The sequence below is a fragment of the Apodemus sylvaticus genome, chromosome 10 (assembly GCF_947179515.1).
Source record: "Apodemus sylvaticus chromosome 10, mApoSyl1.1, whole genome shotgun sequence".
Lineage (NCBI taxonomy): Eukaryota > Metazoa > Chordata > Mammalia > Rodentia > Muridae > Apodemus > Apodemus sylvaticus.
The window spans coordinates 21290178-21302906 of record NC_067481.1 but is presented as its reverse complement, the minus strand read 5'-3'; positions in this window follow the sequence as shown (position 1 = coordinate 21302906).

Below are 12729 nucleotides of genomic sequence, written 5' to 3'. Positions count from 1 at the left end.
GAAGCACCTAATCCAAACTCATGTGCTAAACACTATGAACAAGTTTTAAACCTGTTCTTCTGTATGTCTTCCTTTGCATAAGGATAAAAAGATGCCTCTCTCCGACCACACTCGCGCTTACATAAGGTGTCCTGTTCAGCTTCGCCTTTTTCTTTTATATCTTGGACATGATTCATTGCTGACACCTGTGAGTGTTCTCACTCTTTCTGATGACTACATGAAATCTCATTGTGTGACGGCATCATCATTTTATTAATGAATTTGAAAGAACCAAGAACCGCCTTGCATGTTTTTTGTACACTTGAGGAGTATTCTTTGTTGTGTCAAAGGGTATGATATGGGCAAGTTCACGGTGGCTCAGCAGGTGGAGTCACCTGCTGCCGATCCTGACAATCTAGGTGTGACCCCCCCCCCCAATGAGGGAGAGGACCGACCCCTGAAACACGTCCTCTGCCCCCTGAAACGTGTCCTCTGCCCCCTGAAACGTGTCCTCTGCCCCCTGAAACATGTCCTCTGCCCCCTGAAACGTGTCCTCTGCCCCCTGAAACGTGTCCTCTGCCCCCTGAAACGTGTCCTCTGCCCCCTGAAACGTGTCCTATGACTCCCACACTTGCACCATGGCAACATGCACACACACAAAAAGGTTGGTTTGTTTTTTAATTATAATAGGCTTGGTGGAATACACCTTTAATCTTTTTTTGTTTGTTTGTTTTTTGTCTTTTATTTTTTGGATTTGTTTTTTTCGAGACAGGGTTTCTCTGTGTAGCCCTGGCTGTCCTGGAACACATTCTGTAAACCAAACTGGCCTTGAACTCAGAAATCCGCCTGCCTCTGCCTCCCAGAGTGCTGGGATTACAGGTGTGTGCCACCACTGCCCGTCTGATTTTTGTTTTTTAAAGGTGCACTGAGGGTAATATGTATTCAAAGCTTAGCCAAAGTTTGAGAAAAAGAGAAGTTTAAAATTTATCCACCTTCACCCTCCCATGGCTGCTCTCCGGGCCTCTCCATACTGAGTTGCATACAGTGTCTTTTTAGAGAGGGAAGAAATATAATCAGTAACTGGGTAGAGGATTCACTCGGGTGGAGACTGAGCTCTGTCTCGACACCACTGCCGGCTGCCTGACTGGTGGCGGAGGCTGGCAGATGGTGAAGGCTCCCTAGCACCCTGCTTGTCATAAACGTCAGGCAAAGTAGGCGAAGCAGGTCCTGAAATAACTCCTGGGGTGGAGGGGACTTAGCTCAGGCAGGGAGGCTGGGACCAGAAATGTTTGCTCGGAAATGAGCGGGAGAGAAGCCCTGAAGAGGGGAGAGGAGGTTCTAGCCCTGCCCCTCCCCTATGACCCCTGCTTGACCCTCCTTCTAGTGAGGATTCCCACCAATTGCCAGAGCGCAAGGACTCTCGAACACTGTAGGTTGTTTGGAGCATGATCACTACGGTTCACTCAGACTTCTTGGTTAGTCCTCACCCACCTCCAGTGGAGTGGGGTAGGGTGGGGGTGGGAAGGCGGGAGGTTCATCTCCCTTGCACCCTTCCTGGTTAATCTGTGTGAAGATCCTTGGAGGAGGGGTGAAGTTACAGCTGTTTGAAAAGTATGTTGAAAGCACAGTGTCTTGTCTCCCTCATCCAGCTTGTGTGGGGATTAAACTGGAGATTAATACTGTTGAGATACAGTTCCAGAACAAACAAACAAACAAACCCTTATCTTACTATTTTTACCTGTGTGTGTGTGTGTGTGTGTGCTGGTTTGTGCCTATGTGTGGGTATCTGCACACGAGGGAAGGTGCCCACCAAGACCAGAGGGGGGACGGGTCAGATCCCCTGGAGGTCTGTCTCTTAGAGGTAGTTAGGATCCAGGGATCAGAACTCCTGTCCTCTGGGGAAGAGCAGTGCTGGATCTTAACCTTAGAGCCATGTCTTCCACCCCATCTCCAGCATATTTAGTGTCAGGAATTTTATTTGGTTTTTGTCTTGTGTTTTGTGGCAGGATCTCACTAGGTAGTTGAAGCTGGCAAACAGTCTTGGTCTCTGTGCCTCAGCTCCTGAGTGCCAGGATTCCAGGCATGCCCTGTGCTACCAAAACCGGCTCTGGTTCTGTTTCGGTTTTTGATTTTTTTATAAAGTCATCCACTGTGTTCCACTGTAGGGCATAACTATTTTGTACTCTCCCGACTTCCCCAAGCCTGATGGGCGAGAACAGAAGCCCCTAGTCTGACCAGACCATATACCAGAGAGACACCCACAAAGTAACTGAAGGGCAGGACGGCCTTAGCACCGACCATGATTGTGACCAGGGTATCTGCTGCTCCTCATCCTACATCTAAATCTATAAATAAGGGCCTTGGGTGCTGTTCTGGATAGTTTTGCATCAACTTGATACAAGCTATAGTAACCTGAGAGGAGAGAACCACAATTGAGAATCTGCCTCTATCAGCTCTGGCTGTAAGCTAGCCTGCAGGGCATTGTCTTAATTAGTGATTGATGGGGGAAAGCCCAGCCCATTGTGGGCAGGGCCACCCCTGGGCTGAGCGAGCCTTGAGGAGCAAGCCAGTAAGCAGCACCCCTCCATGGCCTCAACATCAGGTCCTGCCCTGTTTGAGTCCTGTTCTGACTTATTCCCAGGAAGAACAGTGCAAGCCAAGTCAACCCTTTCCTCACATTGCTTTTGGTCATGGTGTTTCATGTCAGCAGTAGTCACCCTAATGGAAGCAGGTTAACAGGATAACAATATTAATTCTCTATCCACCCCATTCCCACCCCATTTGTTGGTTTGTTTTACCAAGGTCTTACGTAGCCCAGGCTGGCCTCGAACTTACTATGTAGCCCAACAATGGTCTTCTCCTTCAGACTCTAAAGTGCTAGGATTTCAGGTGCCCGTACCACCAAGCTCAGCTTAAACCCAGCATAGGGTTGGGTTTTGTTTGTTTGTTTGTTTGGTTGGTGGGTTGGTTGGTTTATGGAGACAGGGTTTCTCTGTGTAGCCCTGGCTGTCCTGGAACTCACACTGTAGACCAGGCTGGTCTTGAACTCAGAAATCTACCTGCCTCTGCCTCCCAAGTGCTAGGATTACAGGTGTGTGCCACCACTGCCCAATAGGGTTGTTCTTTGAGAGAGCATCTTACAGTGTAACTCTGATTGACCTGGAACTCGCCACAAGTCAGGGGCTTTTGCTGTCATTGCTTGTTTTATTTTTGAGCTAATAGGGATTGATCCCAGGGCTTCATGGATGCTTGGAGAACACTCTCAGCACCCCTCCCCCAGTTCCTGGTTCATTTTATAGTTATAGTTATCAGTAAGAGGAGCAAGTATTCTCTCTCTCTCTCTTTCTCTCTTCTCTCTCTCTCTCTCTCTCTCTCTCTCTCTCTCTCTCTCTCTCTCTCCATCTTATCACCCTTATTTTGGATTAAGTTTATTTACCTTCTAGGCAGGAACCTAGTCTGCTCACTGCTCTGTCCCCCAAGTATTACCTCTCTCTGGGACACTGGGTGCCCCCAAGGACCGGATGGTGGGGTAGGAAATGGTCTTAGTTTATAAGAGCTGACAGGCCCCAGGAAGGACAGCCAGTAAGAAAGATTGGACATCGAGTATCCAGAAAGGCTTCCAGGAGGAGGAGAGACAAAGAAAATAACTCCGAGCCAGGACAAACCTCCCGATTAGGGAGGGACCCGGAGCCTCGGCCGAGAGCAGTCCTGGCCCTGCCAGTCACTGAGGAGGAGAGACCTGAGTCTGAAGGTTAAAACACAGCTTCATTCCGCCCTTTCTGGTAATTAAGTACCTAGCCCAGGACACTCCTCGGAGGCTGTCCACCACTCCCCTCCCCCAGCCCTTCCCACTGTCACCTGAGGACATTCACGTTCTGGGAGGTGCCTGAGAGTCCCCACTATTGGGCCAACAAGAAGCTCAGGAGGTAAAGGTGGCTGTGGACAAGGACAAGCCAGGGGACTTGAATTCAATGCCTGAGATCTACGTGGGGGTGGGGGAGAAGAAGTGATACACATACACACACACACACACACACACACACACACACACACACAACATACACACAATACAAGAAATGAAGTGTAATTTAAAAATTAAAAACATGTCATTTAAGTTTATTTCATATGTTGGTGGCACACATTTGCAATCCCAGCATCCGGGAGGTCGAGGTTGTCAGAGAGATGGTTCAGCCATTAAGAACATTGGCTGCTCTTCCAAAAGACCTGGGTTGGATTCCCAAAACCCATATGGAGGCTCACAAAAGAGTCCTTTGCTGTCAGCCTGAACCATGTGAGACCCTCTCTATGGAAAGCAAGCAAGCAAATTATTAATTAATATTAATTAATTAATTTTGTTAGGTCAATCTTATTTTTATTGTTTATTTTTTCTTTTTAAAATTTTTATTTAAATGTCTGTTTTTACATAAGGTCTCCCTCGCTGCGATTGGAGATCTACCTGCTCTTTCCTCTAGAGTGCTGGGATCAAAGACCTGAGATACCCTGCTTGACCTCATCTGTTTTTGTTTGTTTATTGTGGCTTCTTTTTAGGCAGAGTCTCCTGTTAGATCTAGTTTACTTAGTAGCTGAAGTAAAACTCCCAATCCCCCTGCCTCCCGTCTCTTAAGTGCTGTGCTTATAGACATGGTCATTTTGTCTCTTTCTCATCTGTCTTCTTCAGTTTCGGTGCTGGAATTCAACCGTGGCCTTGCACAAGCTTAGCAAGCCTGTACCACTGAGCAACATCCCCGGCCCGTGTGTGTGTGTGTGTGTGTGTGTGTGTGTGTATCTTTTTAACCTTTAAGGGCCGTGGCTGCCAGAGCTGGGGGTGTGGCTAAGTGATAATTTGCCTAGGGAGAGCAAGGTCCTAGGTTCTATCTTAGCTCCTTAAGCAAACAAATAAATAAACAAACAAACAAAAAGAATATGGCTTCCAGAAATATAAAAATCACACACATGTGTGTCTGTTGCCGATGCAGGACTAGATAACATGGGAGAGGAGGATGAGTCAAAGATGTGCTGTTTTTCTGTCTCCTCTGAAATCAGAAGAGAGACAGGCCCAAACCATAACTGTCCAGGAGAGATTACAGAGATGCCTCTTGGCAGAGAGAACTGAAAAAACCCGAAAGATCTGCCTGCTCCCCTTCCTGGAAAGCCCTTGGGTAGCAGCAAGTTTTGCATATCTTGAGTGATTTTAAGATATCTTCAAACTAAGGTCTTCTATGACCCATGACTCAAATTTCGTTAGGCAGTGATCTCCCAAGTCTCATTTTTTGTTTTGTTTTATTTTGTTTTGTTTGAGACAAGGTCTCACTGTATATATAGCCTTGTCTGTCCTGGAACTTGCTATGTAGACCAGGCTGGCCTCAAATTCCCAGAGCTTGCCTCTGCTCCCTGAGTGCTCAGATTAAAGGTGTGTGCCACCACACCCTGGTCTTTTAGGGTGTTTTTATTCTACAGTCACTTCTTAGCTCCACCTGATGACAAGCCCAGATACATGACTTCCACAGAAAATTCCAAACGTGATTTTACCCTATAGTGTCTGATCTTTCATCAGACTGCTGGAGCAGCAGCCACAGTATTGACAGCCTGAGTTTGTATCATCTCACCCCTCAAGGCCCAACCTACAAGGTGCTGGAGAATCAAGAGGGTTCAGAGAGGCTTCTCTTGGGAGGAGGATGCTGGGTGTCTGAATAATCCGCAGACTGGATAATCTGCCTCTGATTTTACACAGACTTACGCAAGTAGTTTATAAGTAAGTTGGATGATAACACATATGTCTTGAATGCATGCCTCTCTCTGTGTGTGTGTGTGTGTGTGTGTATGTATGTGGTGTGTGTGTGTGTGTGAGATGTGGTGTGTGTGTGTGTGTGTGTGTGTGTGTGTGTGTGTGTGTGTGTGTGTGTGCTGAGTGGACAGGGTAGTGACAGACTAAACCCTCCACCCCGTTAATCTACCATCCAAAGCATGATTCCAATCACACTGTTAAATCAGTTACATGCACTACTCTGAATGTTATTTGGGGTTAGGGATCTGACACCTTCCGAGCCACTGGAGATATGGATGATTTTCATACAAAGATATGCAAGCACTTGTAGCTCTTGCAGAGGACCTGGGTTGTGTTCCCAGGACCACATGGTGGCTCAGAGCCATGCATAACTCCAGTTGCAGGAGATCCACTGGGCACCAGTACACTCTCATATAAATGTAAAATAAAAGAAAGAAAACAAATAAAATAAAAAGCAGTGGATCTCAGGGCTAAGAGCTTAGTTCAGCTGTGGAGTGCACGCTTACTGCACACGGGCTGTAGGCTCCGTCTCATCTGCATAAAGGAGAAAGCTGTCTTTGACCCGGTTTCCTCCAGGGAGAGACAAACAAGGGTCCCTGGTTTATGGCAGAGCAGACTCTCAAGAGAAAGGAGGGGAAGCACAATGGGTCGCAGGAACTGAGGAAAGCTGCCCTTCACAGCTCTCAGTCTGGTTTTTGTTGTTTTTTTGATGACCCTGCTGAAAGCTTTGGAGATGCATTCCAGCCAGAAAGAATCCTGCCTTGGCTGAGGGTTCACACTTGTGAGTCCAACATCCCAACATCCCGGCTGCAGAGACCAGAGGATGGCTGTACATTCAGGGCCAGGTTGGGCTACGGAGTCTCAGACACAGTCTTTGAAAAGAAAGAAAGAAGGAGAAAAACTGCAAGGGGACCCAAGCCTGTATCCCCAGCACTGAGAACATATGTATAGGAGAAACACCAGGAGCTTAGCCAGCCTTGGCTACATGGTAAGGGTGAGGTTAGCCTGGGCTATGGGAGATCCTGATTCAAAGAAAAACAAACAAATAAATACATGAAAACAAAATAAGGTGGACATGGGGGAACAGTCTGTAATCGTAGCGCTAGGGAGGTAGAAACAGGAAGAACAGGAGTTCAAGGTCTTTAGCTATCCACTGAGTCTGAGGCCTGTATTGGTCTGCATGAGACCCAGCTCAGTCACATCTCTGTGCCAGCTCACCCGCACTGTCCAGAGGAAGGCCGGTCTCTCATCCCTGTGTCATCATCAGATGACTAGCTACTGTTTGCGCTGAGCGTTCTCTAGGCCAAGGGCAAGTGGCCAGAGATTATCCCAGCCAGTATAGGGGCTCTAAGTGGACCCTTGAAATCTGGAACGAGTAGGCTGACCTGAGCAAGGCCCAGTCAGGACCACTATTCCCATGTTGCAGTTCGCACCTCTCAGGACTCTCATTGGTCCTCATCTGAGCTCATCCCTCAGCATTCCACCCACGTTCCTAAGCCCTGGTCACTGCCTAGGATCTAGCCTGGTTGTGCCTGGCATTGCTCTGTGAGTCTGGATGAAGCCCCGAGCTTCTCTGAGAGCCACTGCAGAGCTGGGACTCTGGAATTTCCCTTGCTCGTTTCCCTCGCTTGCTCACTCAGTGGGTCCTTCATGGCCTCTGCAGAAGGTTCTGGGGTCCCAGGGAAGACCAGACACTAACTCCTCTCAGATTTTCTTTTAACTAGTTACATCCAGCCTTGCTTCCTGTCAGAGAATGGACGGCCCAGGGGCAATTCACACTCCCCTGACCTGACACCCTAGGCTCGAATCCTACTCAGACATCACAGGACACATTCCCTTGACCGGAAGGGTGGGCCTGGCCTGGTTTCCTTTGAGACTTTAGATCAGAAAAGACACCTCCTTTCCTGGTCGGTTCCCTGTCACCACCCAAAGGCTAAGCTGGTGGGAAAGAGAAGAGCGGAGAGTCCAGTGGGAGGGGTGGAGATGGGGTGGGGTTGGGGTTGGGTGGGCTGATTTTTGAACCTTCTTTTGGCCCAGCCCTATTTAGAGGAGCCAGAATCCTGAGGCAAAGGACAAAGAAGAAGCAAAGAACATTCTTTCTGAGCTTTTGGATGCTATTTTATGTCTGAGATTAAATCAAGAGCCTTTAGTGTCATGTCCTTCTGTCCTTTGGACCCTAGCATTTGTTGGTCCTGGGGTAGGTGTGCCTCACAGACAGACAGACAGACAGACACACACACACACACACACACACACACACACACACACACACACACGAGCATGCTCCCACATACACATGCACATGCACATATACACTCCTACACATACACACATACACACACACATGAGCACGCTTGCACACACGCACACACATGCACATATACACTCATACACGTGCACACACACATACACACACACACCCTTACATTGTTGAAACCAGAACTGCTGCCTCTTGGGAGAGGGGTGGTCACATACCTCTCCTCCTGGGAGGTGACACTTCCACTACACCTCCACAGGTTTCATGTGAGCCTCACCCTACCTTTGGCCTAGTGCTGTCAGGGTGGGCAGCAGGGATGTAAGAATTGAGCTGGCCTAGTGCCAACAAGGAGGACGCTCTTAGCTGCCCCTGGACATGCCAACAAAGCAACTCTCACTCCCAAGGGCTAAGTCTGATTGAAACTCAGCCGAGAGGCCAGCAGCAGCGTTTGGATGAGCCTCAGGGGTGACTGAGAAAAACACCCCAGAGACCTCTTGAGGATTGGGGGGGGGCAGTGTCCCAGGCTCCCTAATGAGCTGTTGAAGGCAGTCCTGTGTCCAGAATAAAGCTTGGGGTCTTGGTTGGACACAATGAGACACAATGTAGCCCAAAGTATTTGCCATCCCTGACCCAGGAGAAGGGACGGCCCAGCTGGGTGTGTCTTCACCCCATTAGGCAGGGGCTGGGACTATAATTGCTGTAATTCCTTGATGAATGCAATCTCAGCCGGCTTCTCTCGGTGTGACAGGCTTCAATTAAAGCTGCCAAGCGATCTGGGGGCTGGATGTTGTTCCCCTCTCCATCGCCTGGCCTCCCCACCCCCAAACAAGAGGAGCTCTTGAGACTAGTTAGTTGAACCTCCACTTACACCTGGAGGTAGAAATTTAGGGGGAAAAAAAGTACTAGAGAAAGAGAAAGACTGAAAATGGTGGATCATTATTTATTTGATTTCCTGGATGGCCTAGAACTCACTATATAGAAGCCAGTGGGGATTCTGCCCAACCTGCCTCCCAAGGGCTGGAATTAATGACAAGAGTCACTATGGCTTTGCTGTTGCTGTTGTTGCTGCTGTGGCTTGTGTATTTGTTGTTTTTACAGGTCGTAGCTAAGAATGAACTTGTGTTACTGATCCTTCTGTCTCTGCTTCCTCCGTGCTGGGTTATAGGCTAGGCCACCATGTTTGTTTTTCTGTAGTACTTGGGAGTGAACCCAGGGGCTCTAGGCAAGCCCTGTACCAACTGAGCCATAACCAGCCCCTTGATTTTTATTATTATTATTATTACTTGTTTTTTTTTTTAAAGACACAGTGTCACTCTGATCCTTACTCAAAGCCTTCTCAGCCTTTTAAAATTTTGTCTTTTTTTTTTTTTCTCATTCACCCTGGAAGAAGGTTGGTGCCAATTCCCACCACTAATATTCAGGTCCCTTGGCAGTGCCTGGCACAGGGCAAGCAATGGACAATGTTTTGAACATTTATTTATTTACTTACTTATTTATTGAGACAGGGTTTCCTGCCTCTTTTTAAAAAAAATTATTTATTTATTATTTTATGTGTATGAGTACACTGTAGCTGTACTAATGATTGTGAGCCGTGGTTGCTGGGAATTTGAATTCAGGACCTCTGCTCGCTCTGGTCGGCCCCACTTGCTATATATTATTATATCTAAGTGCACTGTAGCTGTTTTCAGATGCACCAGAAGAGGGTGTCAGATCTCTTTATGGATGGTTGTGAGCTACCATGTGGTTGCTGGGATTTGAACTCAGGACCCTTGGAAGAGCAGTCAGTGCTCTTAACCGCTGAGTCATCTCTCCAGACCTGGTTTCCTGCCTCTTGAGTACTGGGATTAAAGGTCTGCACCACCAGGGACCCAGTCAAAATTTTTATTTTAAGACAGGGTATCATCCTGTAGCAATAGCTGGCCTAGAACTAGCTATGTATACCAGACTGGCCTTGAACTCAGAGATTCACCTGCCTCTGCCTCACCAGTTTATTATCATGCCAGCTGGATAATGGATAGAGCTGGTAGATGGATGGATAAATGGATTAGGTGGATATATGGATGGATGGGTGGATGGATAGATGGATGGATGGGTGGGTAGATGGATGGATGGATGGGTAGGTGGATAGATGGGTGGATGAATGGATGGATGGGTGAGTGGGTGGGTGGATGGATAGGTTGATAGATGAATTGATAGGTGGATGAGTAGAGGGATGGATGAGTGGGGGATGGGTGGGGATGAATGGGTGGGTGGGTGGGTGGATAGATGAATTGATAGGTGTATGGATGGTGGATGGATGGGTGGATGATCAGTGGATGGGTGAATAGGTGGATGATGGGTGGATGGGTGGTGGATGGATAGGTGGATGGGTGGTGGATGGATGGACTAGAAAGTATATAGGGCAATAGATACACAGAGAGGAAGATGAAGGCTGAGTTGGGCTGGAGCAACTGGGCTGCATTTGGATGTGTTCCTTCTGCACCAATGTCTCCATCCCCCAACACTGCTTTTTGTTTGACTTTGTGAGTAACTAACACACCTTCATTTAGACTCAAGAGCCAAAGCAGGAGCCAATCAGAAGTTAGTTAAAAGTGTCGTCCTGGAATAATTCATGCCTTTGCTTCTTTCCGCAGAAAGTTGTGGTTTAACTACACACACACAATATTTGATGAAAATACTTTAAACAGACAGCTGATAGCAGTGACGAAGACTGTCTACAAATAAAACTGTTTAAAAATATCAGACAAGGGAGAGAGTAGGAGGCACACACACAGAGAGATTAAGCGTTTGGTGTCTTGCAGCTAATCAGAGCACCAGGACCAGAAAGGCAGGAGTTATGATGCAAAGCATCTCAGCGGGGCTTCCCAGGGGTCAGGAACAAAGGACCATGGGGTAGAAAGTTTCCAAAGAAGACAGAGGGTTGGTGAGATCTGGTGGGAAAAGATGCTTGTAGCCAAGGCTGATAACCTGAGATGGATCTGCATGAATTGACTTCTGTAAGTTATCCTTTGATCTCCACTTGTGCACTCTGTATGTGTGTGTGTGTGTGTGTGTGTGTGTGTCTGTGTGTGTGTGTCTGTGTGTGTGTACATGTACTTGTCTGCGATGGGAAGAACCAGGATCTCTCTCATACTTCCCAACAGGGTTATACACCTTTAACACTGTTCATGACTCTGTATCTTGTTTTGTTTTGTTTTGTTTTTGAGGCAGAGTCTTATGGTGCACCCCTGACTGGCCAAGTTAAACTCAAACTCAAACTCATGGAGATCTCTCTGCCTCTGCTTCCTGAGTACTGGGATTAAACATGGCCTCTATTCACATGTGGGCGTGTGGAGACGTGCTACATCCCACGGTATGTAGGTAGAGGACAGAGGGGAAGTTTTAGGAGTCTGTTCTCTCCTTCCATCATGGCTTCCAGGGATAGAAATCAGTTGCCTGACAGGCTTGTGAAGTGAAGGATCTTTATGCACGGAGCCATCTCCCTGGCCTGCACCTACTTTTTGTTTAGCAACAGTATTTTTTAAGCCTCTATTCGGACAAGGGTCAGGCTAAGCACTTTCTCTGGTGTTATATCTGCCCATCAGGCCCCAGGGAAGGAAGCCCAGGGTGTGTGACCTCTTTTTTCCCCTCCTGGGTGATCTCATCCACACCCGTGGCTTTAACTACAGCCTGACTCCCAAGCTTTCTCTCCTCCTAGACAGGCCCACACCTTACATTCTTGCTAATTTTCAGTTCCTGGCTGTCCTTGGGTACCTGAAACCAGTAGTGGGTCTTGCCTGGCCTTCCCGTAAGCTTGCTCCTGTGCCCAGCTTCCGATCTCTATTCATAGCAGCCTTCTCCGCCCAACATCTGTGTCAGAGCACAGCACCCTCTTCTTTCCCCCCACCCCCCATACTGGTCACTGTGATTAGTAAACCAACTTGTTGAAGACCTGAAGATCTCTACCTCTGTTTCTAGTGTGAAACTCTGAATTCAGGTCCCCCCACACACACACCCCAATTTTCTCTAGGGTACCATCCCAAGTTCTGTCACTTCTAAATCTCCCATCTTGTGCCCCAGGTTGGTTACCATGGAAAACTTTTCAAAATAAGGGTCTGTCCAGGCACGTACATCCTAAAACCTTTTGATAAAGCCCCAGGTGTGTGTGTGTGTGTGTGTGTGTGGCGCGCGCACATTACTTCATTACAACTTGAACTGGCATAAATTCTCTGCTACCCAGGCTGGTCTTGAACTCACAATCTTCTTGCTTCAGAAGTAGCTGGAAGTATAGGCATGCACTACCATGCTTGGTTGTGGTTCATTGCTGCTGTTGTTTTTGGTCCCCTCCCCTAATAGTTGCGCCCCCCCCCCCTACCCCAGGGAGGCATCCCCATTCTGTGTAACCAACCCAGCTGACCTACTCAAGAAACATCAGCATCCGGGGCTCTTTCGCTGCTTGCTTATGTGAGTCTGTGCCTATGAATTCCAGAGCCCTCTTAGGACAATAGAAAGCATGAGGTGTTCTGGAATGAAGCTACAGGGGCTGGAAAGGCTCCTAACGAGTGGGAGGACTGGGAGGTAGGTCCCTGATAGGCAGATAGGTAGGGAAAGGGGCCTTTGATTGATGACAAACTTATCACTTTATCCTCATCCTTCTGAGACAAAGGCCAGACAGCTTGAGACTGAGGCCCACCAAAGACCCTTACAAAAACAAAAGACACCAGAACAA